Below are 26,785 nucleotides of genomic sequence, written 5' to 3'. Positions count from 1 at the left end.
TGGGGGAAGATGGGAAGAAGAGAAGAGAAAAAAATTAAGTCCAGAAAAAGAACTGGAAGAGGGGAAAAGTTCAAGGCCCTGGTGTTCTGTACTGCAAGCACACCAGCTGCAGGATCTCGCCTGCTGCCCATTTCTCTATGGAAGAATGTTGGCATAAGCTCTCTCCTCTTGCTCTGGTAGGATTTATTTTCTGTCTGTGGCTAAAGGTCAGTGTGGGACTGATTGAAAAAACACCCAGTCCTGACCCAACGTGATGCAGCCATCTTGGGTCAGGCACTAGGACACATGGGTCTTAACAACTCTTCTATAAAAGCTTCATGATTTTTTAGGAGCAACAGCAATAACATAGTGAGTAACTAAAAAAGAAAAGGAGAAGAAAAGGAAAGATGCTCCTCTTTCTCTTTCTTTTTGTGTGCTTATGTCAGGGGTGGGCAAAATGCGGCTCGTGGGCCAGATGCGGCCCGCCAGGTCATTCTATCTGACCCGCGGGGCCTCTGAAAAATTTAGAAAATTAATATTTATCTGCCCCGGCTGCCTGTCATGTGGCCCTCAATGGCTTGCCAAAACTCAGTAAGCGGCTCTCCGCCCGAAATAATTGCCCGCCCCGGCTTACATGCACATTTCTGTAGAACCTTTTGCAGGAGTGTCCCAAAGGACTTTAAAACTTACAATACAGTAAGGTCCAGACTCTGAAAGGGATCCTTTCTGAGGGTATTAGATGCTGAAATATCTGTAAGGATTTTGATTTCAGATGCCTATAAGACTATAAGTTTAGACCATTGTCTTCTCCCTTCTCTGTGCAAGCCAGTATAGGTATCCCATGAGCTGATGAGGAATTTAGCCATGAGACTTCCAGTATCGTGTTGGAATTATACAGTCTCAGCCACCACAATTGTTCTTGCCAATATGAGAACTTACTAGGCCTGTGCGAATAGGGAAGTATTCGATTCAGATTCAGCTGATTCAGAGGGCAGTGATTCGAATCACGGTCCCCATTCAATTCAGCTGAATTGGCTTTGAAAGTTTTGGCAATGATTGGGAGAGATTCAGATCAGCTGGAGAGAGGCAGGCACAGGCAGGCGGGCGGCTGCAGATCCTCCTGTGGCTCCTCCACTGTGCCTGCCTCTCTCTGGGTTGGGGGAGCCATGGAAGAAGCCCCCATGGCTGCTGGCATTTTAAAAATAAAAAATTTAAAAAAAAAGGTCCGCACTCACTGGCTGCAGCAGTGGTGATCAGGGCCTCTGGGCAGAGCATCCATGGGGGCTTAGCTCACAGCTCCCCCCACCTGAGGAGAGGCAGGCACAGCTGGAGGAGCTGCAGGAGAACCTGCAGCCGCCCAGCTGTGCCTTCCTCTCTCCAGCCAATCTGAATCTCCAAATCTTTTCTGAATCCTTTCTGAATCAATTTGGATACTTCAAATCGATTCAGACCTTTTAATGGGTCTCCCCATTTGATTCAGAGGAGATTTGGCCCAGATCAAGCTGAATCTCCAAAGCATCAAACTGGCAAACGGAGCTTCGCTCAGCCCTAGAGTGGACCTTTAATAAACATTTTGCTTTGTATTTGGGGGGTTGTACATTAGCCAGCTGTTTGGTCTTTAGTGATCTTTCCCTTAACTAGTGCTATCGTGAATCTCATACTTCCCAGAAGAGCTCCATCTGGAATTCTGCCTTCCATAAATGCCGTGCTGGTACATAGCCATAGCCTGACTCTCGGAAAGACAATGATGTCACTGGAAATGCTATATAGCAGTCTCACTGATATGTGGACGATTTTCAGAATTTAGCAACAATAATAATCATGATTATTATTATAATGATGATCGTCTCATCTCAGGAATTCCAAGTGCTTCATGGGTAACTGATTAAACCTCCTAACACAAAGTGCAGATATTATAAAAACCGTTTCACACACATGGTAAACTGATGCAGAAAAATGCTAAGTGACTTCTCCCAAACTAGCCAGAATTAGGGTCACAATTATGAAACCAGACTGTGTTGATTACCAGTTCTCTGACATAACCAAAGGCCACCCTAGTATTGCTAGGGCTAGATAGGATAAATATGCAATACGTGGCAGGACTACCAATGACCTTCTGTTAAGAAGCTGCCTGCCACCTCTTCCACACATGTGCCTTTTTGATTTTGTGAAGTTAAACAAGGTCCTCCCAGCAATAAATCTGCATGTCCTCAGCACCCGTCTCATCAGGCCTGCACCTGGGAACTGAGTGTGAGCTCAAACAAGGGACAACCAGTGCACTAAAAGTCCCGTCTTTCTCAAGCCAAGAGCTCCTGTGCCTTCCTAAAGGACGCTTTGTTCATTTCTGAAAAGAGCAAAGTGCCACAGAAGTGATATGTCAGTTGGCGCTATCAAATGCATACCGTAGAGGTGACCTGTTGGAAAGCAGTCTACAGAACCGGGGACACACAAGGAAGTCTCAGAGTATTACATAGGACATTTATCTTCCAGTGAAAACACTAAAGAGTTGTCAGGCAGAAGAAGATCACCAACAGAGGGTGGAAAGCCTTAGAAATCCCAAGGCGGAAAGGGTAGAAATGTCCAAGAGCTGGCACTTCCAGGGTGAAAGAGATTTACTGTAGTTCTTGCAAAGACGATTTGTTAAGGAGGAGAAGATTAAACAGGAGACCCTATTCAGAGCCAGTGGTCACTTAGAAGATCTTGGAAGCATTCCTGGGCAAGAACATAGCCAGCCGAGGCTCAAGCTGAGCTTCGCACAGCCTGCCCTGCTCCACACAAAAGCACCAGGAGCTGTTCCCATCCCATATTCAATTCGGCATAAGTACTCTTTTAAATGCTAGTGAAAGGGAATATCAGGCAGGCACAAAAAAGGACAATTACATTATAGTTTTGAACTAAAAAGCCAATCTTTCTGCATTGAAATGAAACCTGAAAGGCACAAGCAAGGGGGTAAGGAGAAGAAAGACCGGGTGGGGGGGAGTAGAGAAACTGAGCTGAGAAAAAGACTTCAGAAGCTCCAGCATTTGCTCAAGAGCCCTTATGTCTCTGAATGGTGCTATTTCTCTCATGCTAGAGAGCCACTAAGTTGTTTTTTTTTCCCATCCCCCCCGCCCCTTTGGCAACGCGAACAAGATCATAAACGTCAGATGTAGTCTTGTCGCTTTAATGGTCTCATGGCTATGAATAAAAATGGCGCGGTAACAGATTTGTTAATTGACTTTATGTGCAACTGGCATACATTAGGCAGCTCCGTTAACACCGCTCGCAAAGCTGGATGCATTGCTTTTCTCTCCCATCACCGTCGAATTAAACTTTTAACAGTTGAGAGACCAGAGGGTTAAGCCTAGAAGGCTGGAGTGATATTTTCGCCGCCTTTGATGACACACTAAAATACAGAATGTCTCATTTTGCAGCAGAACATTGAGTCTGCGAAGCTGATGTACATGTGGTTACTATTTGCAGAATTTGGCATTTTCTATGAATAGCATAAAACAGGCAGCGGATCAGCTGTCATGTTTTGACAGGGTTGTCCTTTTTTCCGAATGCCATTCTTTTTTTCTTTCCTTTTTTTCCCCTTTGAGCAGAAAACCCACTCTTTCTTCTTTTTTTTTTCTCCAGCAAACTACAGTTGGAGGAATATTATATTCAAGGGCCAATCTGTGGTCATGGGTTCATACACAGGGCATAAGAAACCTTCTCTTCTAAGGGCTTGTGACCCTAATGGGTGAAAATAAAAAAGTGTTAAAGTTAGTGGACAGGTGCTACTACAAGGGATTTTACCACTGGGGTTAGTTCTTTGAGGCAAGAATGGCTTTTTACAAGACACGATGGGCTGCCAGATATCAGATTAAGTATCCCATTTATTTGAACATGTGCTCTTAAAATAATGAGATATTTTACACCATAAGTCTGTGTTCCTTTACCCTACGTTCTACAGAGAAAAAAATCTTAGCTTGTTTGTTGGGTTGAAATACATGTCTTCAATTTAGAGCCCTTTGCATCAGTCACAAAAGACCACATAATGATGGCTGCCTTTCTAATCCAGATGCCCAGGATGCTAAAGATGTGGCATTTTATTTCTCAGGACTATATTTAAAATCCCCAACCCTCACTATAAGGCTGTAATGCTGAATCTTCTGCTGCTTCCTGTTGTTAGAAAGGAAGAAGGATGGAAATCTGATTTCAGTCCATAGACAGCTAGTGGCCAACTGCATTGTGTAGATCGTGGGGAATGAACTTTTCACTGTGACATCTATGAGTATTGCACACATGCGGAGACACACACGCATGCATGCATGCATGCATGCGCGTGCACACACAGAGACGCACACACGTGCGCGCGCGCACACACATGCACACTTCATCTGCATGGTACAGTGGTCAGAATTTGCCCAAAAGAGCCAAAACCCTACCAGAGGTGTTTCCTGTTTTAAGAAATGGATGAAACATGGCATCTCAACTGGTCTTGCACAGTGTCTGATAATACATTCTGATTTTTTTTTAAGTGTGTGTATATGTGTGTGTACATACACACTGCTACACATGTTTGTGCATGTGTTTATTCATGTGTGTATGCTTATTTTTATATAGACCCCCATGGAGCCACGGTAGCCATGTGACAGTTTTGGAAATAGGGCATCTGATAACTTCCAGTGCCTCACCAAAGCCCTGACTACTAATCTGTCTTCCTAGATTGAATTTGGCGATTCCAAAATGCTGAACACCTTCAAAGTGTTTTCATTTTAAAAAACATAACTACCGCAGTAAACTTTTCTTTTTGTCTCTTCCCAGCATTGCAATGATCCTAATCAAAGTGATGCTGGTATGAGATAAAGGGTAGACAATGTTCAGTTCTGGACTAGTGACACTCATTTATGAACATCCGGGGCTAGAAAAGGAGGCCAAATTCTATCCTCAGGAGAGCTGGTATAACCCAATATAGCCCCATGGATTTAATGGCTTTCCAAGTGGATGGATGGATTATATTAATGGCTGATACATTTTCTAGTTAGGTCTAAAGGTTTTTTTCCTCTCTTCAATTCAACCTTAGTGGAATTATTTGGCTTTGAGAAAAGTAGGACGGGAAATTACTTTAAAAAAATATTTTTGCCAGTGATGCAAGGTTAATGTAACATCTCTATTATTGGAACATGTTCATGGGATAATGACTGAAGGTGGACAGAGTCAGAACACCAGTTTTGCATCAAGTCTGAAAGATAAGTAGCACCTCCGATACGTTGTTCCAGAGAAACCCAGTGGATAAAAAAACTAAAATAAAAATCTGAGCTCTCTGTAGTCAAGGTATAGCCAACAGATCCTTGTACAATAGGTCCTTCAGATTTGGTTATTCGAGGAGGTTTTGCAGTAAAGTGAATAAATAGAATAGAGAAGGAAGACAAAAGTAAAAAACCCAAACCAGCTGACCCGTCATATCTTTAATCTGTAAGCACTCTGTCTCATATATTCGTCTTCCCTTCATGGGCTCTTTCTTCACCTGGACAAACTACACAAGTTGGCATGGTTTATCCTAGTACCAGCCTATTACTAGTTTGGGATACTACAATGGTGGCCGGGGACCTTGGCATTATTTCCCACCCTAGAGGCTTAGCAAAACTAGGGTTGTCGATAATTCTCTGTTTGTTATTATTGTTATTATTAATAATGTTATTTAAAAATCAGCAGGCTTGCTAGGATGAACTCTTCCATCACTCAGAAATAATGGGGAAATTACCCAACCTGATTTGACAGTTAATTATCACATCACCTCTCTTCATGGATCAAATGATTAATGTCTAGTAATCAATGGGTTTGCTAGACTCTTTTGCTCTGAATGTTGCTCTCCAGTTCCAGACCCTCTCTCATAAACTTCTGTTAATAGCTTCTTGCAGTGGTTGCAAGAACAAAATGTTTTAATGCTGTGATGGACGTTGTCTTTGGAAATGAACTAATTTTTTCTACAGCAGGGCTGAAGGATCCTAGTATCCTTTATTCTTTAAAAAATGCTTGAAGTATTTAAAATAAGAGTGCAGGTTTTTCTCTTGGTTTTTTGTTTTGTTTTGTTTTGTTTTAAGGTATTTTCTCCAATCCACCTTTCCAGCCCAACAAGTTTAGATTTTTTTTTTTTTAATTTGCAGGATAGCTCGTGTTCATAAAAGCATATTTCATTCGAGAGTTAAAAGGTCAGTTGCAGGCTGATCATGGAAGCTTTTAAACTCTCTTACTGACCTGGAGTTAGTGGATTCATGCAACTTTCCAGCATACCCAGTACACCATAAAATAAGTGTTTTACGCTACACTAGTACTGCTGGCAATGCATAAAATAAATGTACTGTATGTTGAAATGCCATGACTTGAGTTTAAAATACTAACTGAAGATTATATATAGAAATGTAACTGTACTTGTACAGTGCCTAGCACAGTGGGACCCCCAGTCTCCATTGGCCTTTAGGCATTACCATAATAACTATGATTAATAATACTAGACACACAATGCGGGTGTGTATACATTTACTACAATTACCATAAACTCAGCTATCATCATTATGTGTTTCATCTTTTCATAACAATTAAGCCCCATAACCCTTCTCAGCTCATTTGAGGATGAGTATAACTTTTTTTTTTTCCTTTATCACCCAAGACTGAATACTTCAAATCTCAATTAATACTTCTGTTCAGTGGCTGGACATTAATTTTTCTGGAGCGCATGCAGTTTTTATTTTGAATAATTAATAGCCTCTGAATCTAAACTGCCAATCCAGGGCTTGTATATTTAGGAATATGCGCCAGGGTCACTTTTTTTGGACTTGCAAAATGAGTTGTTGATGAGGCCTCTGCCCATCTGAATTACATTGCAGATGGTGATGGTAAAAGTGCCCCATATTTTATCCACCATTTAACTGGATACACAGAAGTATCCAAGCATACATTTTTATACAATTGTGCACTAAGGTGGGACCTCCATAGCATAACAGTGTGTATGCATTTTCTGAATGAAACACAAAACGGGATGCCAGTTCTCCTTATACCCTCCCTGCCCCACACAAACCCAATAGAAATAGCCAAAAAGCCAGTTACTAATGGCCAGAAAGCCCGACCCTTCCTCTCCCACTTCTGCAAGCTTGCAGCAGAGGTTTAATTCCAATAGGCAAATAATACCCAGATTGAGAGCAGTAGTAGTTCAACTAGTTGCAGGGGAGCCCTGACCCGTCACACCTTGTGAGGCTCTTTACTGGTTGAAGGAAGCTGATACTGGGCCAAAGGGAGCTACCTGTGTCTGAAAGCTGAGAAGCCTTTGGACTATATTAACACTAATTCAGGATGCACTGATTCTCCAGAGTCTTATGGAAAAATCAGATGAATGTGCAGCTAGTCTGTATGCCTATTCTGTATGTATACCAGGAGGAGAAATGAATGTGTGAGTAGCAGGTATTTCAGCTATCATCTCTAAAACCACCCAACCCTAGAAAACGATATGGTTTTTCTTCTCTCTTTTCCCTTAGTTTTTAAATTTTTTTCAGGCCTTCTGAAAATTCTGCTTTACAGCTGAACACGACTGCAACCAAAACCCAGCCTTACAGCTGAAGCCTTCTTCAGGCAGTAAGTGTTTTGTTTAAAGAAGTCAATGGTTGTTTATACTGTATGACCTGCTGCTAGCTCTACATTCATTTTGATTTTTGGTGCAATAACACAAACCAATACTTCCCTGAATGAACGCACTAATTAAACTGGATACCGTTCATCAAAGGCATCCCTGTTATGACTGCAGCACATTTGCACCAGGGATAAATCCAGCCCTATGTTCATGACTCATGTATGAACACAAGCAGAGCAAGTTGGACACATTTTATCTCAAAATCTTCCCTAAAGCTGACTTTTCAATCTCCTCAAGCTCTGCTTACATCCTAAATCATAAGGTTTTGTCTTTTCCCCTTTATATTTCCCCTTTGAAGCTGGGTGTATATTTCTAAATTGGGTTAAACCCTGAGCTCCTTACTCTACCATATTGCATCTTCTCTCTCCAAACTCTCCACTGATTTCTCACCTAAGCGAGGACCTCAGGGATTCACTTTGTGTTTGTATGCTTTATTAAAATTAAAGAAAAACCAATCCTGCATGCTTGACGGGAAGCAGAAGTTTCCTAGTCCTACGTTTCACAACTTAGCAACGAGATCCGGATTTTCTCCTCTATGTGCCTCTGACTGGCAAGTGCCTTTTACCAGGAACCGCATGGAGAGGAGTATGGAGAAGGGAATTGCTTTCGTATATGACTTTCATATATGAATGTCCATATATTTAATATATGACTATTCATAAAGATGACCGTTCATATAATTGCTTTCATATATGACTCTCCTCCAGTCTAGACACCCTCCAGCCCTGCGCTGGTCTTCCTGGAGTAGTTTCGATAGTATCCTTATCCTCCACTCGGTTTCTGCTTGCTGCTGCCCTTTGATATATGCAGAGATCTCTCTCCCATCTCCAGCCAAAGGGGCCTCCCAATTTTTTTTATTTTATTTTAATTTTTTTTTTTTTGCCTGTCTTCATTGTGGGTCCAGCTGGAAAAGAAGTAGGAAAAGGCACTGAAGTGGGGGGTGAAAAGGAGTGAGAGGAAGAGTGGGGGGGCTGTGTCCTCCAGGGAGGCAGTTCCTGCCAGGGAGATTACAATGGTTGTCATTTGAATGATCAAAAAGGAGGGAAGCGCGGTGGAAAGGATGAGGTTCCACAGCTGTGAAGAGCTGTGAATAACAACGCCACACACATGCACACAAACCCCCAAACAGCCCAGAAAAGTCCCTGAACAAATTGGCATAAACACATTTCCTATAACCAGGGCGCTAGTGTTACAGGATGGCCTCTGCGGCCGGAAAAAAAAAAAAAGGCAAAGGGTTTTGTGTGTATATATATATATATATATATATATTTTTTTTTTTTTCTTTTTACTTTTTTGCTTCTGCATGGTAATTATTTTTTAACAACAGAATATTTGGGAAAGGAGCAAGTATTGCTGCAAAAGGGAAAAAAAAGTGTTTATGAATAATGGAACATTTCAAATCCATCTGGTTTCCGAGACATTTTTTAGTTTCTTGCTACAGCCAATTATATAGCATGCTTGAGTGATAACTGGTTTTATCCTCAGGCTCATTCTGCTCACTAATTTCTACACTGATAGTTGCTACCAACCTCTGAGGTTAGTAGCCATATGGTAGTCCAATATGGCACTTAATACTACACTTGTTATACAGTAGGCAGTATTCCGGCAATCATAAATCCACATTGTAGTAGGCATTGTAAAAAAGCTGCAAGTCCGTCTCTGAATGTTGGCAGTGATGGCTATTTTTAATTTAATTTCAAGGTCATTATAGAATCATTTGCAACTCTTTTTATTTTCCCTCCCCTGTTTTATTGCTGATGAAAATCAAATTGCTGGCACCCATCCTTCCTGTAAATGGCAAAGGCAGTGGAGAGTGATAGTTCTTTTCATAGCAGAGCTTCTCCTGATACTGGCGCTTTTGTCAAGCAGATCCTCTCCAGTAGGGATTTGAACGTCTCTCTTAAATTGAGCTCTGTGCTGTTAAACAAATACTGGCCACTTGAAATATCTAAGTGGCATGTTGTGGGCTATCCATCCTTTAAAGCTGCAAGCAGACTTTGCATTCACTTGAGCATCTCATCCGACGGCCTCATGTACGAAGCCTCAACGTACTTCTGCAAAGTGAGGTTGATCGCTGGTCTGCCCACTGTGTTATCACTGACAAAACATCAGTGGTGCATCCAAGGCCTTGCCCGGGGTTATACAGTGAGCCAGTTGCAGAACTGGGAGGCAAATATAGGTTTCCTACATTCCCCCAATCAGGAAGACAAAAATGTTCATGGAGAAAAGTAAATATTCAGATGCTGATTTGTAGGGAGTTGCATAAACCACCCCCTCAAATCCAAACCCCATTCTTTTATCAGTATTCTTATTTCTGTACCATGTTCCCCAATGAAGCTGAAAAATCTGCTGCACAAGAGCATATGCTTCTTCAAAATCCATTTCAAATGTAACTTTTTTTTTAAAGCTTTTTACCTCCCCTCGATGCTTTCTTTCTAAGGACAGCTACCAGAGCTGCTGCTGTTTTGCCTGTTTGTTTAATGATCATTAAGATCTAGCTACCTTAAGAGAGCTCTTCCAATAAATGTATACATTATTTAACATAGCAGTTCGTCTGGCATAAGGACTTGATTTTTAATTTGTACCTTTGTGAGAAAAAAACACATCAACAGATCTCTGTCGTGTTTATGTTTCTGATTTGGTTCCCAGTTTACATTTTTAGAGAGATGTGATTTCACTGCAGCTCTTAGAAATCTGCCTCATTGAGCTATCTGCTGAGAGGCAGGTCTCCTCATTCAAACGTGTCAGAAAATGAAATAAGTCTGTCTCTCAGAAGTTTTTTATTTATGGAGGGGTGCGAAGTAGTGTGCTGTGAATAGAGAGCTATTCAACCTGGAGAGAAAGGAGGCTAGAGGGCTTCCTTTCTGCTGTGTGCCTTACCTCTCACAAAGGAGTTGCCTGAGGAATTAAGGAGTTTGTTGGTCCTGGTCCATTTGGCCCAATCATCAGGCTTTGAAAGAGAGAATTAATGGTGCCCAGTTCCAAAGGTGAAGTCTGAATACACTGAGGAAGGAATATGGAGAAGCCTATATGGCAGATACCCAAGTGGACTTGATTTCTGAATATAAAAATGGAAGCTTTATGGCAAGCTATAACCACCGAGACATTAGAACTAAGTAATATAGCTACCAAGTTAAAATAGAAGTAATCGAGAGGGTGGAAAACTGAAAGACCAAAGAGTACATAGCTGTTCCCAGACTCTCAGATACAGTTTTCAAACTCCCGGGACGTCATTACCGGCGGACAAATCTTAAGAGTCTTTCTCAGTTCTCATGCTAGGACAGAGCTCCCAGTTTTTAGCCCAGTTTTTCTCTCCCTTGGAGGTGCTAGGTAGAGAAATAAATGTGCTCCTCCCTCAAGCATTGAAACACTGAATAATTGCATTAGGGTAGAACAGTACTGAGAAATGATCCCCCGATATTTATATACATCTTTAAAGGATTTGTTTTGGCTGTGTTTGCTCCTCTTTTTTGTATTTAGTTTTGCATTTAGTTTTTAGTATTTAGTTTTGAGGGGAAAAGAGCATGTGTTTGGTGGGCAGGCAAGGTTCTTAGGGTAGGTGTGACATCTTTTGTTAAACCAACTGAGTAGCTGGAAAAAAGTTTATTGCAAGTTTCAGGCACAATCTCCCGTCTTCAGGCATAGGAAATTTCTGCTGTTCTGAGACTCCAAAGAAGGGTGATTGCACCAGAAAGCTTGCAAAGAACCTTTTTCCAACTACTCAGTTAGTTTAATAAAAGATATCACATCTACTCAAAGAACCTTGCCTGCCTATGTCCTCAGACCAACGTGGCCACAACCAAAAACCCAGCAACATGGATTTGGAAGGATGTTTTAAGTGACCAACTTCCCCAGAATGCCTGTAGAGAGCCAACACTTATACTACAAGTCTGCTTTTTTAAGTCCTCACGGTCTATCCATACCATATGAACCATCAGGTCCACCTGTATAAGCGATACTGGATACTGAGTCCCCATCCCAGGATCGGGGCTTGCCAGGACTGGCCATGAAAGCATGCATGTGGCGATTTTGTAGGCGTAAACAGACATTTGCCTATACCAACCAAACTACTCATTGCCTATCTGCCGGAAGCAGGCACACAGCTATGAGGTCTTTCATGTGCAAAAACAGCTACAAAACTGCTTTTGCAAACCAAGCTATTTGTGCTCAACAGATAAGGTGAGCAAATCAGAGGTCAGCTTGAGAGTGTGCAGTCAAAAGCTTGACTCTTAGCATTGGAGAATGGCCAACTCTGAACAGACTGACTTTTGGGTTAGTCTCAACTTCTTGAGTATTTCAAGCAAAGCAGTCTTTGATTGTGCAGGCCCTTGCCCTGGATATGTGTGTGTTTGTGTGCCTGTGTCCAACGGGGGTTTTCTGAGTGTGATTCTGTACTGATTTTTAAAAACAGGAAATCAATGTTTGGGCTCACCTACATGGACATTTAGGGAGGGAAATAATCTAAGTTATTATGCATTTCCTAAATTAGTTTAATCCATTTAGCTAAATGCAAAAAAAAAAAAGCCATTCACCTAGGAACTTATAAGAAAATATTCTGGGGAAAATCATCTTAGGATAGCATTTTAGTGAGTTTTTAACATATAGGCAGACTGAGCTCGATGACCTACTGTGGTCCCTTCCAACCCTAATACCCATGAATCTATGAATCTTTCAAAAAGATACATTTCAAGGGGTGGGTCTCTGACAGCAATGTTGTTGCTTTGCTCTTACTTTGCACATCTTTCTCTTCACTATAGCTGGAGAAACAATTGGTAACAGATACCTCCTTCAGCAGAATTGTTTCAGAGTGATTTTTTTCTCAGGTTCATTTGCTTCACTTCATTTGAGTCACCCAATTATTACTTCTATAGTTTATTCACTTGTTCATTCATACTGTCGGAAGTCCTTAATATCCAAAAGTGATGTTTTTATTGGACAGGCAGATCACGTGGTGGGTTTCTAACCTTGGACTGGCAAGACGCATTGGAATCAGACTTTCAGGACGAACACGGCTGCCAACAATAGGGCTAAAATGGAAGGAAAATTCTTGCCAGCCATCATCTTTTGCTAGAACATCCCAGAAAGCAAATGCAAAAAGGCCTCGAACCCAGTTGGAGCAAAATACATTTAGCAATTGAAAAAAAGATATTGATAGAAAATTGTTTTCAGTATTCACTCAGCACTTCTCGTCACTCCAAGCCCACAGCTTTGGAATAGACCCAAGTGAGGCCAGCCTCTTCTGCACATTTCTGACAGATGGGGCATGTTGCTCACCTTTCCTGCCATCTAGTTTGTGTTTTGACAATCCTGCATGGGAACTCTAGTAAATGTATGCATAGCGCAAAGATCCCCGGCTCCCGTTCTCCTCCTCCCAAGGAAGCTAGCCAGGCATCGCAGAAATGTGATGCGTGAATAACACAGAGTCTAAGCAGAAAATGAGTACGTTTTAAACAAGTCCACTGGAAAAGAATTAGCAGTGAAACTGAAAAGAGCCATATGCCAATAAGGGGGAAAGTGACTCAAAGTGACACGCTGTAATAATATAATTGAGTTAGGATTAAATTGCACAAGGATAAAAGCAAGGACAGAGCTAAAAAGGTAGAGACTGAGACATGTGCTGCCTTGTTAAGTGGGAGATGGTCAACAGGAGGGGATTCTCTTGCCATTTTCCTTTCATTTATAATTAGGCAGTGAAAGTACCAGGGGCATGTCAAGCCATTTGAGGGTTTAAATAAAACAGCACTTTCCTGAACCACCATGGCTCAGTTTCAACATCTCCCCATCCCCCACCATTCCTTGCAAGCAGTAGGAGTCTCCAGCTGTCTTCTCCTGTGGGAAACCCTCCCTTTCAAACAGCATCCGGACCTTCTGCGTCTCCCACCCTCAATCTTCATTGTTAAGAATAGGGAAGGGAGGAGAGAAGGCTGTGGGGCACCCTGAAGAAATCCCTTGTTTATTTAAGAGTTTTTGCAGGCAGGGGTGTAAGGGAGATTTCTTCCCCTCTCCTCTGAATTCTCCTCTGTTAATATATTCCATTTAAATTGCTCACGGCACCATGTACTAATTAGGACTAGAATGACAGTTTGAGGAGAACAACTGAACCCACTTGAACTCTTGGAGTTCAGAGTTCATGCACATATGGGAAAAACATCTTCCCATTTATTTCTGCAAATATGCCGCACATATCATGGAAAATATAGGTGATGTGGTCAGAGCTGATCCCAGCGACTTTACAAGCGAAGCAATAAGAATGCAACTGCACGGATTTAAAGCTGCTGTTTTTTTTTTTTTTTTTTAAAAAAGGGTGAATTTAACTGCTTTACTTTTGGGCTACGCACAGTTTAAATGAAGGTGAGATTTAAATTGATTTAGAAAAAACGGAACACGTGAGGATGGGATACTCTTAGTTGGGTTCAAATCAGATTTGTATTAGTTCAGCAGAAACCTAGCTTTAAATGAGTCACTAGCACAGTGTGAGAAGTGTCCATCTGTAACTGCACTAATTTAACTAAAGCAGAGTGATTTTTGTGTGTGTGTGCAGACCGGGCCTCAGTGTTTCGTAAGTTAAATGAGATTCAGTCCATCAGCACAAATCTGTAACAAAAGGCAATGATTTTCATAACATATACCTTAACAGTAATATTAGAATATTCCTCTATCAACTTCAAAGCAAATTTGCATTGGTGGGTAATTTGCATAATCCCATGACTCTCCTGCCCATAAATTGATACTGATTTTAATTTCTGAAAAGAAATTACTTAGGTTGGTCAAAATATGTGTATACACCCTCTTACTTTGCATAGAAATTGGCTTAGCTAGGCATTACACTTAGTTTTTTGAGTTTCTTTTGTTCCCAAATCAGGGGTGTCCAAATACAGGTTGGTCCCGGCATAGTGAAATTGGCTTGAATTCAAACCTTTTGAGTGTTGGTATGCAGAACAGGCCCCTCCAACAGGCACAGAAAAGCTCAGTGACTTAACCGTCATCACATGGCAAGCCAGTGCGGGAGCGGACTCCTGTTCCTCAGCCAATGAAACGCAGTGCTCCATAGAAACTAACGAGGGGAGTTTTACTCCGTGCAGTGAAAGCAACGACGAGACGCTTCCGTTCCACACGTGATTTTGCTACAGTGATCTCCTAGATGAAGAATGCAATAAGAATGAGCTGACTAACGCTGCTTTCTTCTCCGCTGCGTAGGTTCTTGTAGCACCCAAATCACCATAATCTCAGCAGCGCCGCAGTAAACAACATAACTGACATCTGTCATGTAAGGTGCATTTGCTCCTTCCTTTCTCCAGCCAGGGAAGGTAGGAGAGATGCTGATAGGCTGCTAGAAACAACCTGTGGGTTTAGGCGTGTACAATTTGGAGCTGACATTGGCTAATCAACTGGTATATAAATCCCTCTAAAGCTCAGGCCCTGGTAATCAGGCTTTTCCCTCCATACATTGAAGCAACTGATAAGAGCATCTGAAGCACTTTGGCTTTCTGTGCCTGGGTTTGTAAATCTAAGGAATACAAGCAAGTTATTCTCCATTCTTCACCATGTTCATGTCTGGGGTATGGTGAACAATGCACATCTTATAGATACCTTTCCATTGAATTTATGTGTGTTTGTTTTCTCTGTTTGAATTTCAGCGACACACATATAAGGCGCCTTTTCTTATATGTTCCAGGTACCCTTAGATTACTTACAGTCTAACACCACAGAGCAATAATATAACTGGAGTAATAGGGATCATTTCTGGCTGGGGTCTCAAAAGTGGTCAGTCAGCAACTCCCAAATCTGGCCTTTAATTTCCAGCTGTACACTGCAGTTGCAATTTAGTGCAACTCATATGAGGGTACAAAATTATGCTAAGGCCTCTGCAAAATTTGGCCCCATGAGGGTTTCAATATTGGAAGCCACTGGAGTTTTTTCCTGACTATAGAATTATTAAAATGTGAGTAAGGACCTTGGGACTTGCGAGTATATGCATGATAATTGTAGTTCAAAATACAGAGACATAAAGCAATAGAAATTAGAGCTGGCAGAGTTCTGCACATCTCTATTGCACATTTTAAGCCTGGACATTTTTCTTTTTTAGTGTTTGTGTTTTAAAACAAACCGGATTGGGGCCACCATTGCCTGTGGATTATGGCCCTTGAAGTGATAAACATGCTGTTCTGTTGCTATTTGCCCCATGAGATAAACATTTCTGATGGATTTTTCTGACAAAGCTGAGAAACCTAATAATCGCAACATCAGAAAAAAGTGAAAACTGATTCAGTTTGATCCTCACAGGAGAGAGGGGAAGCAAGCAAAAAGGAGATACAGTTTTGTGAGCCCTGAACTTATCAAAGCTCTTTTTTGAATACTTTGAATAAGCACATCCGTTTGGTATTATAAATAAAGGCATCAGACAGTAATTTGCATGGATTAGGATTGTTAACATTTATCAATTGCTTAGTTTTAAAGAACTCCCAAATTCTTGATAGTAGTATCTCTTTGTAGTGAAGGATTGATGGTGGGAGTGAAAGAATCTGATGAATTTAAAGCTACAGATGAGAGAAAGCAAAGCTATCCAGATCTAAACTGAGATACCATTAGTGGTTCCCATAAATCAAATCATGTTTATAGTGAGGATACAGTTGAATTACCATCTGGACTTTTTAACCTCGACATTTATTTCCGAATCCTCCTCCAATATTGAAAGTAAACTTAACCCTTCCTTTCATCTCCAGGTCTTTGACTTGATGCCAATTCTGATTCTGAAGGCATGGTCTGATTTTTCTGAGGGGCAGACAGTCATATGTGGCATGAGGTTGGAAGGGCTCAGGAATTTCTTGTGCCAGACAAAGTCATAAAAGAAATAAAATACACTCAGTGTTAAACGTAATCAGCTGAATAGATGGTGAGTGGGAATGAAGTCAGTGGGAGGATAAAAGAGGAGGGTTTCGTTTTTAATTCAGGTAGAGGATGCAGGCAGGGTCCAAGGACAATGTAACAAAACGTTTAATACCATTGAAAGGCAAATATAATCTGTCAAATCCTGGGGGTTTGTCAATAGGGGAGCGTGGGTGAGAGAGCTAGACTCTGCTCTGCATGAAGTCAACAACAACACATCAACTAAAAGGTGGAATAATATAGGAGCTACAGTGAGGCATTTATCAATAACTCAAGCCCCATTCAAGGCATTTCAAAGTGTGAAAATGTTGAGAAGATATGGCTACTAGCCATATCTATGTTTATATATCTATATATAGTCACATATTGTCTGCCTCTGCACTCCTTAATTAAGTTAGGACTCTTAAAAGAACTGCAAAGTACCTGGAAAAAGGATATTGTGGTATTTGCAGCCTAAAGTGAAAAAAGGCACAACAGAAATCACAGGAGAGGGCCTGTTTGTCTCAGAAGCAACATTCTGCCTATGAGGGCTGAGCAGGTTGGAGAAGCTAGGCAGATTTGCAAGTGATTGTCCAAATTGAACTTGCGGCTCTGTATGAGGTGTGACCTGACACACGCGTTGGTGGTTCATGCACCTACACACTATGGCTTAGGATCAGCATACTAGTTTAGTATTTGGAGGCTCTGGTTTTCAGTTCCCAGCCTCCTGTACAGACATTGTGGGTGATGTGGGGCACGCCATTCAGTCACTATTTATCTGGACTGCCCATCTCTAAAGTGAGGCCAGGAGCCTTTCCGCACATCACAGAGGAGAGAAGAAATTCATTTAAGGTTGTACGGTACTCAGATTTTCAGACCGTAGTGACCATGCACATACCTTGTCTAGACAGATGAGCACTGGGGCTAGGGACAGAAATTCAACATAAACGGGTATAATGATCAGAAACCCATTCAAATATGTAACACAACAGAAGTTCGGTGCGCATAAACCGCTTTCAAAATAGCCAAAACTGGTTTAAGGCAAACCTGGATGGATGTCGTACTGGACTTAGCTGATTTAGGTTAAAACAGTTTATTGAACATATGTCCCAAATCCCCTCTAGGTTCAAGTTAACTCTCAGTTTCCCAGCATCCCAGGATGCTTTGCACTTCCACTGCAAACTCCTCCTTGCAGGGTGGACAAGCTGTCTGCTCTGACTGAACAGGGAGGTGTGCTCTAGCACCCCCTAGCTTCTGGCATGGCACGTGGCTGCATTTCTGGAATCAAAAGTGAATGTCTGTTCACTTGCTTATTGGTTCAATCTATGCAGGTTAGACTTACCTGCAAATATTGAATCAACTCGGTCTTGGGCTTTTTGAGTGTCTGTACTTAGCCTCAGTGTTAAAATAACTGACATAACCATACCTGTTCACATGATTTTGGTGCTATATCTCTAAAGGACTAGGTGGCTGAACTCAGCACTGATTAATGTAGCTGAAACCTGGTTTTCTCTAAGAAGAATGCTTTCCTAACTACTTTCCAAAGTTGCCTTGATACGTGCCTATGTGTCATATCTTTCAGTGTGAGTTGAAGGTTTTCACCAAGCCCTTATTAGAAATGACCTAACATTTCACACCCAGGCTGGTGCCAGAATCTCCTTAGTCAATTGGCGACATGACTGCTGCTTCCTATCTCTCTTTTTCCTGAATTCACCTAACCCAGAGCTCCGGCCTTTTGTTGTTGAAATGATTTTCTGCCTTCCGTCCCTGCGTGCCGTATGTCAGATTATGTGCAAAAGGTCACAACCCGCTTCCTCTGACTTTAGACACAGGATGAGGAAATGAAGAGGAGTGAAGTTACTGATTTGATTTTGGAGGTCAGGGTGGGTCTTTTCAGGGTAAGAGTGGAGTTTTTAAGAGCAAGTGCAACCGTTTGTTATTTTTTTAAGCAAACAAAAACCTGACAATTCCTCATGCTGTTGAATCGGAAACTGCTTTTCAAAACAGCTGAAAAAATTAATAAGAGGACAATAGGCTGACAGTGAGGGCATTTAAATATACATGCACATATGTCAACTATATAAATAAATAACCAATACTGTTAGAAGCAAAACAAAATTGTTGGGAAGAGTCACGGGTTCATCTCTGAGCCACCTAAAGTGCAGTGAGGCAGCCCTGTTTAAGTAGTTCTCTTGCAGCTTTGCACGGCCTAATAGTGTCCTAACCCACATATGCAAAACCTCCAATGTCGAAAGGGTAAGCATCTGACATGGTGCCAAGGGAATGCTTTCCAGCACGAGGGAATCCCAAACTTTGTCCAGTTCAGGGTTGCACTGGCACTAGGCCAGTCAACCGAGGCCACACTGAAAGTGTAGGCAAAAAAATAAAAAATAAAAAAAGATTTAAACTGCCCCCATCTTCATGGCAAAGAAGCAGTCTGCAGAAAAAATAGAGTCTAGCATGTAATGGTTTTTGTCATGATCTAAGTGGCTGCTGCATGGATAGAGATAGAGCACTTCAATTTGCTTCCTTTTAATCGGTGAGGGGTACATTTCTATAGTACTTGGGGGCGGGGGGCAAAGGCCAGAAATTCAATGAGAGAAAGGGTGTCTAATTCCCTTAGGCTCCTTTGTAAATGCCAACCTTACCAATGTGCGTCTGATCATTTTAGCAGACGCAAGCAGCTATTCTTGGAGAATGGGTGGGTCTTGGATCAGCGGGTGGAGTGCAGACAGAGTACTTCCTCTTCCTTCGCTTCCCATCAGACGCCTAAATAGAGGAGTTTTATGCTGACATATATCCCTTTAACAAAAGTCAGGTAATGGTTCCAAAGTGCACATTATACCCTGCATGCTCTAAATCTGCATATTCCTTCCAGAACCTGTTGAACTAATGCTGAACTGGTAGAGGAAGAAAAATCCCTTTTCTCTGCAGGTTGTTCTGTATACCTAGTGCTCCGACTCTGGTTTATGTATGCATTCAGAGTAAGTTCTCTGAGGAGTATCCTGCAGTCATTTCTCAGCTAGTGTGAACAAACTCATTAACAGCTCCTTTACTGGAATGATAAGTCGTTTCTTAATGAAGGGAAAAATAAATACCCTCGCTAATCCAGGCTCCATCACTAGAAGTCACACATCATTCTTAAAGACTCCTTATTTTCCACCAGAGACATTTCTGTACAGCCCTTAAACAAAATGAAGGAGCTGATTTTTCAGCCCTCTTGTACACTCCTACACAAGCTCCAATTACATAGGATTTTTTTAGATGTGCTTAGTAGGGTAGGCCGCATACCATCAGTTTAAGTAAAATAATAGTAATAGTAAAAATGACCTGACTCTTCACCCTTTGAAAAGGATGGAGGTTTATACTATTTCAAGCCAAGGCCTGGGACTAAGGAGATCTGGGTTCTATTCCTCATTCTGCCACAGACCTGCTGTGTAGTGTTACTTTAGGGAAGTCACTTAAATTCCCTCTGCTTTAGGCCTCCCATTTGTAAAATGGAGACAATAATACTCTGCACACAAGGGGGCTGTAAAGGTTAATTAAATAGTGTTCTAAGGTGTTTTACTTCCTCGGGTGGAAAGTTGGATAAAAGTACAAAGTACTCTTTATCAGCAGAGTTGGTTGGAAAATCTGAATTCTGAAAATTGTCAGGGGGAAAAGGGGGACTTTGTCTGACTTCTTTGGTGTGAAGATTTCTTCCTTTTTCTTAGCAGCTGCTGCTGTTGTGGTGGTTGTTTTTCAAGGCCAACTGATTTGTTTTAAACTTCAGAAATTTGGGGGCGTGTTGAGTTTCCTGGGGAATGAGGTAGTAGGAAGTTTGGAGTAAAGGGCTTGGTGAGGACGAAGTTTTGGGGCATATGACCAGAGCATGCAGAGTTGCCATGGCAGTATGAAGTTTTGAAGTACCCACTAAAAAAAAAAAAGGAAAGTTTATTAAACCACATGCTTCATGGCATAAAACACCTTTTAAGTATTGCAGGCTGGAGAGAAACAATCCCTGGCACCAGGTAATCTCCTCAGTGCCTACCAAAGGGATTTTTCTTTCCACACTAGTTTCTGGCAGTGGACGTGGTCAGACAGGACACTGAACTGCTCTAATCTAGTCTGGCAAATCCTCAGTTTGCAATTCCTGGTCCCTCCCCAAAATAGTGATGAAGAAATGCCTAGGGGAAAAGCTATGCTTGCTGCATCTCTTACTTTGCCAGTACTTCCAGGTTCTAGCTATCTGTGTGCTTTTCATGTCTTGAATTTAATCTCTGCTAGATCCTTCCAAGTGTTTAGTCAGAGATGAAGCACGTTCCCTTTTCTTGTGCAAGTAGTCTTACTTGTTCATATGAGTCAAGTGAACAGGGATTGATTGTTATCAGTTTATAGGGCCAGCCTAGGAAAGACAGCATACAAAATAAAGGGAAAGAGCTTGCTATATCATTTGTGGATGTCACCTTGTGTATGAGTTTGATGGTGGATTCAAGGTTTGAATGAGCTACTACTAAATCTGAGCCAAGTCTTCCAGCCCATAAGCATGGTGATTCAATGTGCTACATCATCTCCACTTATCTTGAGGGAATGCAAAACTAAAAAGGTGTGGACTCACTTAGTGGAGTTAGTCCATAGCCCATGGTAGAGGCAGCACACCAATACACATAATTTTGGTGTTTATACTTAAAGGTCTCAAGTTCCCCTGCCCGAGGCTGCTCCTCCCTCCCTTACAGCTGATGTGAAAGGAACCTTGGAACTTATAAAAGTCTACACTTAAACTGGTTGACAAAAGAGAAATTGAATCAATCCCTGAAAACAATAGATTTAACCCTGGGAACCTCTAACATGCTTGATCGGTTGCTAGTGCTTCTTATGCTGTGTATGCCTCCAAGGGATTCCCCTAGGATGTTGCTTTTAAGAAAAACATATATAAAAACTACCCACTGTGTAAATCTAACATCAGTTAGTGGTTTCCCAAGTACAACTTGTGGGACTGCTGTATACGCCTCAGACAAGAAAACGGTTACTGCAGTGTAGAGAGCTCTGCAAATAGAAAAGAGAACCTGGGAAGACAAAGAAAAATGAGTCTTTTTAGCAGTAACAAGGGATATAACTTCTTGATTTTCCATCTGTGTAAAGGTCCCCTTTTCTCCTCTCTCTCCTGCTCTTACCCAATATGAGGCCGTACAGGTGGAACTGTTTCTCCTAGTATTTATTATTTACTTATAGATCAAGATTTGTTCTAACAGCATAAAAAAAAATCTAACACAAGCTCCAGGTGCTTGGATAAACTTAAAACGGCAGCTTGTACCCAAATAGACTTTCTCAGTTACCCACCAATGGCAATGCGAATAGAATAAAAAATGTAATGCATCTTACCAAAAAAACCCATGACCAAAACACTTTGCCGCAGGCATTTCCCATTTTTTGGGAAGGCTTGGAGGAAATATGGGCCCTGTAGAAGGGTCGAGCAGCTACAGACCAGTGTAGCAAGTGACTTTCAAAGGCATAGGCCCCTCAGGGAGAACAATGTGATGCAACCCCTTCTCTTTAATAGCAATGGAAATGTTGTTCAACTGAATCTTTTGACAACCATGGCAGTATCTCAAGTAGAGGCGGTAGAATTGACAGCAGGCAGACGCAGGCTACCCAGGCTGCCTTGAAGTCATATGCATTAAGATTACTTCTGTATGTCTGCAGACATGGTCTCTTCTTCCTAAGAGCCAGGACCATCACAGAGGGCAGCTGCCAAAGGTGAGTTTTAAATCTGGGGCATAACTGTATGAATCTTTTAAACCGGAGGCCACACTCCAAATACTTCCCTGGATGTTTATTTCCAAAAGTGCCTGCACTATGACTTCTCTCTAATGTTTTGACAGAGCTAGTGGACAATTCTTGTTTTTCTGTGCCAAAGCTGGCCATTATCTTTTGGCACAAGCCCGTGAATAGTTCCACCCAGAATACGATTGTCGTTTGCTGTGTGTATGCACGGTATTTCTTCTCTACATAAGGACACTCAAAAGTAATAGATGGCATTCTGGACCCACTGAAGTCAATGGAAATCTTGATATCAGTCTGAATTGAATTTAGATTTCACCCATTATTCCTCAGCATTAAATAGCATTGTCTTCACAGTACTGAATATACCGGAACAGGTTACCCAGAGAGGTGGTAGCAACTCCATCCTCGGAGGTTTTTAAGACCAGGCTAGACAAAAGCCTCGAATGGGATGATCCAGTTGAGGATGGTCTTGCTTTGAGCAGGGGGTTGGATTAAATGGGTCTCTTCCAACCCTAATTTTCTATGGTTCTAGTTGGCAACTGCTTACTTTTACCCACTGCTGCTGGTTTGGTTTTTTGGGTTTTTTTTTCAAGGAGGATATGCTTTGCTTTCCATGCCATGTCACATGGCTGTCCTTGTACTTTTAGAGCTGTGCTGATAGCTATGATTAGCATTAATTTATGTATTGATTTATCTATTTTATGGGGAGAAAAGATAACTGGCACATTTGTTTTATATATAAAAAGTATATCTCCAGAGAATTACATCCATTTCATAGGCAGTGTACAGATGGAAGGTCAAACTTTTAGCCAAGTCTTGCATGTGTGTCAGTGCGTGGGTGTATGCAGATATGTTTTAGAGGAAAAAAAAAACCCAATGCGTTTCAAAGGAGGAGTGCATAAAATGACTAAAATGATAGCATTAAGACACGATATATATAGTGTCAGTGGAAAGAACATTTTCTTTTGAAAATGAAGCAAAATAGAGCAAATACACTCAGTCATTTCTTTAAATTCTGGGATTTAAAGCCTGTCTTCCCAGCAAACATAGTCATTAAAAATGGATGTTTCTTCCAGCAGTAAAGAGTTAAGGGAAGTGGCACTCAGTCTTAGAGGTGTTTGCGGTGCTGGATTTGTTAATCTGAATTTGCATTTGTTCAAATGAGAAGGGGCTGTATAAAGTGATCTGGATGAACATGAGCTGACAGTTGCTATGCATACAGACCTTCACCACACTGTATACGAGGGAAATAGTTTCCTTCCCAGTCTTTGACATTCTCTGTTCCGAAGATTTTTTATTTTAACCCGAGTCCTAATTGCCCTTCAGTATCAAAATTAATTGTGTTTTCTGCTAAAAGGCCAGTGCAGCTTAAGGTTACTCCAGGGTCCCAGCAGCCGATGCATCTTCTGTAAATGGCTTGATTGCCGTCTGTGGAGAGCAGTGCTGGGAGAGATTTGCTTGACCGAGGCTATACATTACAGTCCAATTAGTGTGAAGATCACTACATGAGTCTTTAACTTTATCTAGTAACTGTCGGAATCTCTAACGGTGAGCGTGGAGCCAGGGAAGAGGGATGTAGACCCCACCTGGACGGTGTTAGAGAGACAGTACGGATTTCCCAAGCTCCCTCAAACTCCGACACAAGCGGCAGAGGGAGCAGCATCAGGAGCCAGGGGGGTTGGTATGTAGCATGGCTCTTCCTAAAAGCACTATGGCACCTTTCCCTGGGGAGCTTTATAACAGCAGCTGGGCCCTTTATTCATTTTTTCCCCTGTCATTTTCTCTTTTCTTTCCTTTTCTTACTTTCTTCTTGGCATCTCCTCTCTGGCTCCCTGTGACCCTTTCTTTGCCATTTGCTGTGCTGCTGATTTTACACAAGTGCAGGGGGATGCGGAGATACCCACAAGCCCTCATTTAGAAGGGGTCAAACAGAAGCGCCACTTCTGAGATTTGTTCCCGTCTGTCTTTTCCCAGGACTATAGGACACCCAGAACTGGGCAGAAGAGAAAAATCATGTTTTCACTTGCTGGCCAGCAAGCAAGCAAAGGGGTTGTAATATCCTGTAAAGGGGTATAGTAGTGGACATGCTAACTCAGTGAGTTGTGAGGCGCCAAATATTTTCCCTGCAGTGGGTTTGTGCGGTGACACACAGCAAATGAATTAGTACACAGCAATGGCGAATGGTTATTTAAGCATCTTTGTCCAGTCTTGACAGCAAATATCTCTGCAGTCATCATCTGCATATGCACATGCACACACATATTGCAACATGTACATGCTTTATTAAGAACTGGCCTCTTGAAACACGGCTATATAATACATGTGAGCCCCGGCTGCTGCCCCACACATTTCAGTTGCCGGCTAGTTATTTCCTTGTAAGATATAGTACACCTTTCAACTTTGCCAGATCCATAATGGCAGAATTTCAAGAGGTTTGGGATTCATGGTCCTTTTGGATGTGCTTCCAAAAGCTTGGCTACTTACCCTACAATCAAAAACTCATTGAAGACTGTAGACTCTCATCTCGTATACTGTATAATGCAAAAACAGGTATATGGGTCAATAATTGACTTAGACATTGTAGACTAGATATATGCCACACACATGAATTTGAGCTGGAAACTGATTTTATATGCCTCATACATTATGAATGGAGGGTAGGGAGGGAAGCTGAGGCACAAGCTAGGGGGAATAATTTGCTCAAATCATATAATAGCTTAATGGATGACTGAGGAGGAATCGGGGGGTCTCCAGTCTCGTACTCCAGTGCTCTAACCATTCAGCATGGCACTACAAGTCCAGTGGTCTAATCACTGAGGAGGCAAGGATGCATATTGTACATAACATTCAAACTAGGAAAATAATTATTTACAAAGGAAAATAAATCTCGGGAGCGTTCCAGAAGACTTAGTCTGTAATTTCTGATACATCTCATTTGTACGGATGCTTTCCTTTTGCTCTCTTCACATTTGCAATATCCTGTTTTTTTTTGAATTTTGGGAGACTTTTCCTTTTGTTACAATAAACCTGATCATGCCCCTGCTTACTGCTGAGTTTTTACCCCATGAGATTCTCATGTGGGCAAAAGAAACCAGGGCGAGATTGGAGGAGGCAATGGCCATGGAAAGATTTAGGCTAACTACATGGCATAACTGAATAAATTTGAGATGAATTTTTTTTTTAATGATTTAATGCATTCCAAGGAAGAAACTCAGCAGAGGAAAATCCATATCCATGAGTCTTTTTAGTTGTGAAGGATTCATATTGTCTTCTGGAAGTATTAGAGTCGTAAGTATTAGAGACTATAATGCACTGTGGTTTGCCTGTTAGACATTTGTCTTAACTCTGTCTTACCATCAGTGTTCAAATGAATATAATCATTTGTATAACATCAGAAGTACTTTAGGTTAAAAATGTAACAGTACAGGACAAATGCATTTATAATTCAGGGATGTAGGCGTCAATGGAGATTAAAGAGGAGAATTTAAGAATCAGTCTCCACCAAGTGTGCTAAAGAAGTCACTTCAGTAGATGGGAGCAGTAATAGGTGTTTATCTCTTATGTGGGCCATTCACTAGAGGGGCATGTCTCACTTAGCCAGCCTGTTCCCCCGCACCAAGTAAGTGTGTGTAATGCCTCTGAAATGAGTAGTATGGTAAGAAATTACAGCAAGGCTGAATATGGCTTCATGAGGATAGCCTTCCCATCCCCTGCAGGGCACAACACTGCACTTCTCCTGTTCCATCCTTGTTTTTAAACACCCCCTCTTGACTAGTAGAGGGTTATTGACCTAGTTTACATAGGATATAAATCAGTCTGGGTAAGAAGATTGTCTTAGAAGCAACGTCCCCCCCCCCCCATGTTATCAAAGTTCATGGATACTCCAATGAGTAAACAAGTAAAGGTTATTTCAACAGGATATTAGGAAGGGAAATATTCAGGAAAGGAATGTATTCTTTTTACACGCTGAATATTTATCCAGTGGAACTCCCTGCCACAATACGCTATTGAATAAAATTCAAGGAAAGATTTGAGGAATGTCTACTACTGGAAGACTTTGCACAGAAACAAACGCTCAAAGTGAAACAAGCCATCGTGCTTCACAGCAAAACCTAACCATTAATTGACAGGTTTTGTGAAAGAGGTTTCCCTTGTGGGCATGTTGTTTCATAATTGGTCACTAAAGGATTTCCTGTTCCTTCCTTTAAAACATCCAGTACCCACCACTGTCAGATACAGGATACAGGACTCCAAGGACAATAGCGATCCAAGAATACAAGCAATAATAATTAAAATTATCTCATGTTGTGCTGCTTTGTTTTTTTTCTTCTAAATGCTTGGCTTGATGCGGCAACAATTCCAGCATTTTCTGGCTCTCAATTCCAACCTTTTCTCTTTGCTTTCCTCTGAAGGAGCACGAAGGAAACCTCTGCATGTCAGAAAGTTATGAAACAAAGGAGAAGCGTAGAGTGAATGGAAATATAAAAGTCAAAATGAAACCCTCCATCTTTCTGTCAAGTTGAAACA

The 26,785-nt window shown here is 41.5% G+C and overlaps 1 long non-coding RNA gene across 3 annotated transcripts; it reads left to right on the top strand.

Annotated features, from left to right (window-relative positions):
• Positions 1 to 26,785, top strand: LOC109309145. Of its 3 annotated transcripts, none has more exons than XR_002100812.1 (5): positions 1 to 176; positions 7,497 to 7,575; positions 23,786 to 23,939; positions 24,233 to 24,353; positions 26,671 to 26,785. It is a non-coding gene; the product is annotated as an uncharacterized LOC109309145 (long non-coding RNA). The 3 variants fall into 3 exon arrangements; XR_002100811.1 differs by lacking the exon at positions 26,671 to 26,785 and adding an exon at positions 14,838 to 14,897 and having other exon boundaries at positions 24,233 to 24,860; XR_002100810.1 differs by lacking the exon at positions 26,671 to 26,785 and having other exon boundaries at positions 24,233 to 24,860.

The sequence above is a fragment of the Crocodylus porosus genome, unplaced genomic scaffold (genome assembly GCF_001723895.1).
Source record: "Crocodylus porosus isolate Cpor-Errol unplaced genomic scaffold, CroPor_comp1, whole genome shotgun sequence".
Taxonomy (NCBI): Eukaryota; Metazoa; Chordata; order Crocodylia; family Crocodylidae; genus Crocodylus; species Crocodylus porosus.
The sequence above is the reverse complement of the archived record's forward strand: the minus strand, read 5'-3'. Positions and strand labels throughout refer to the sequence as shown.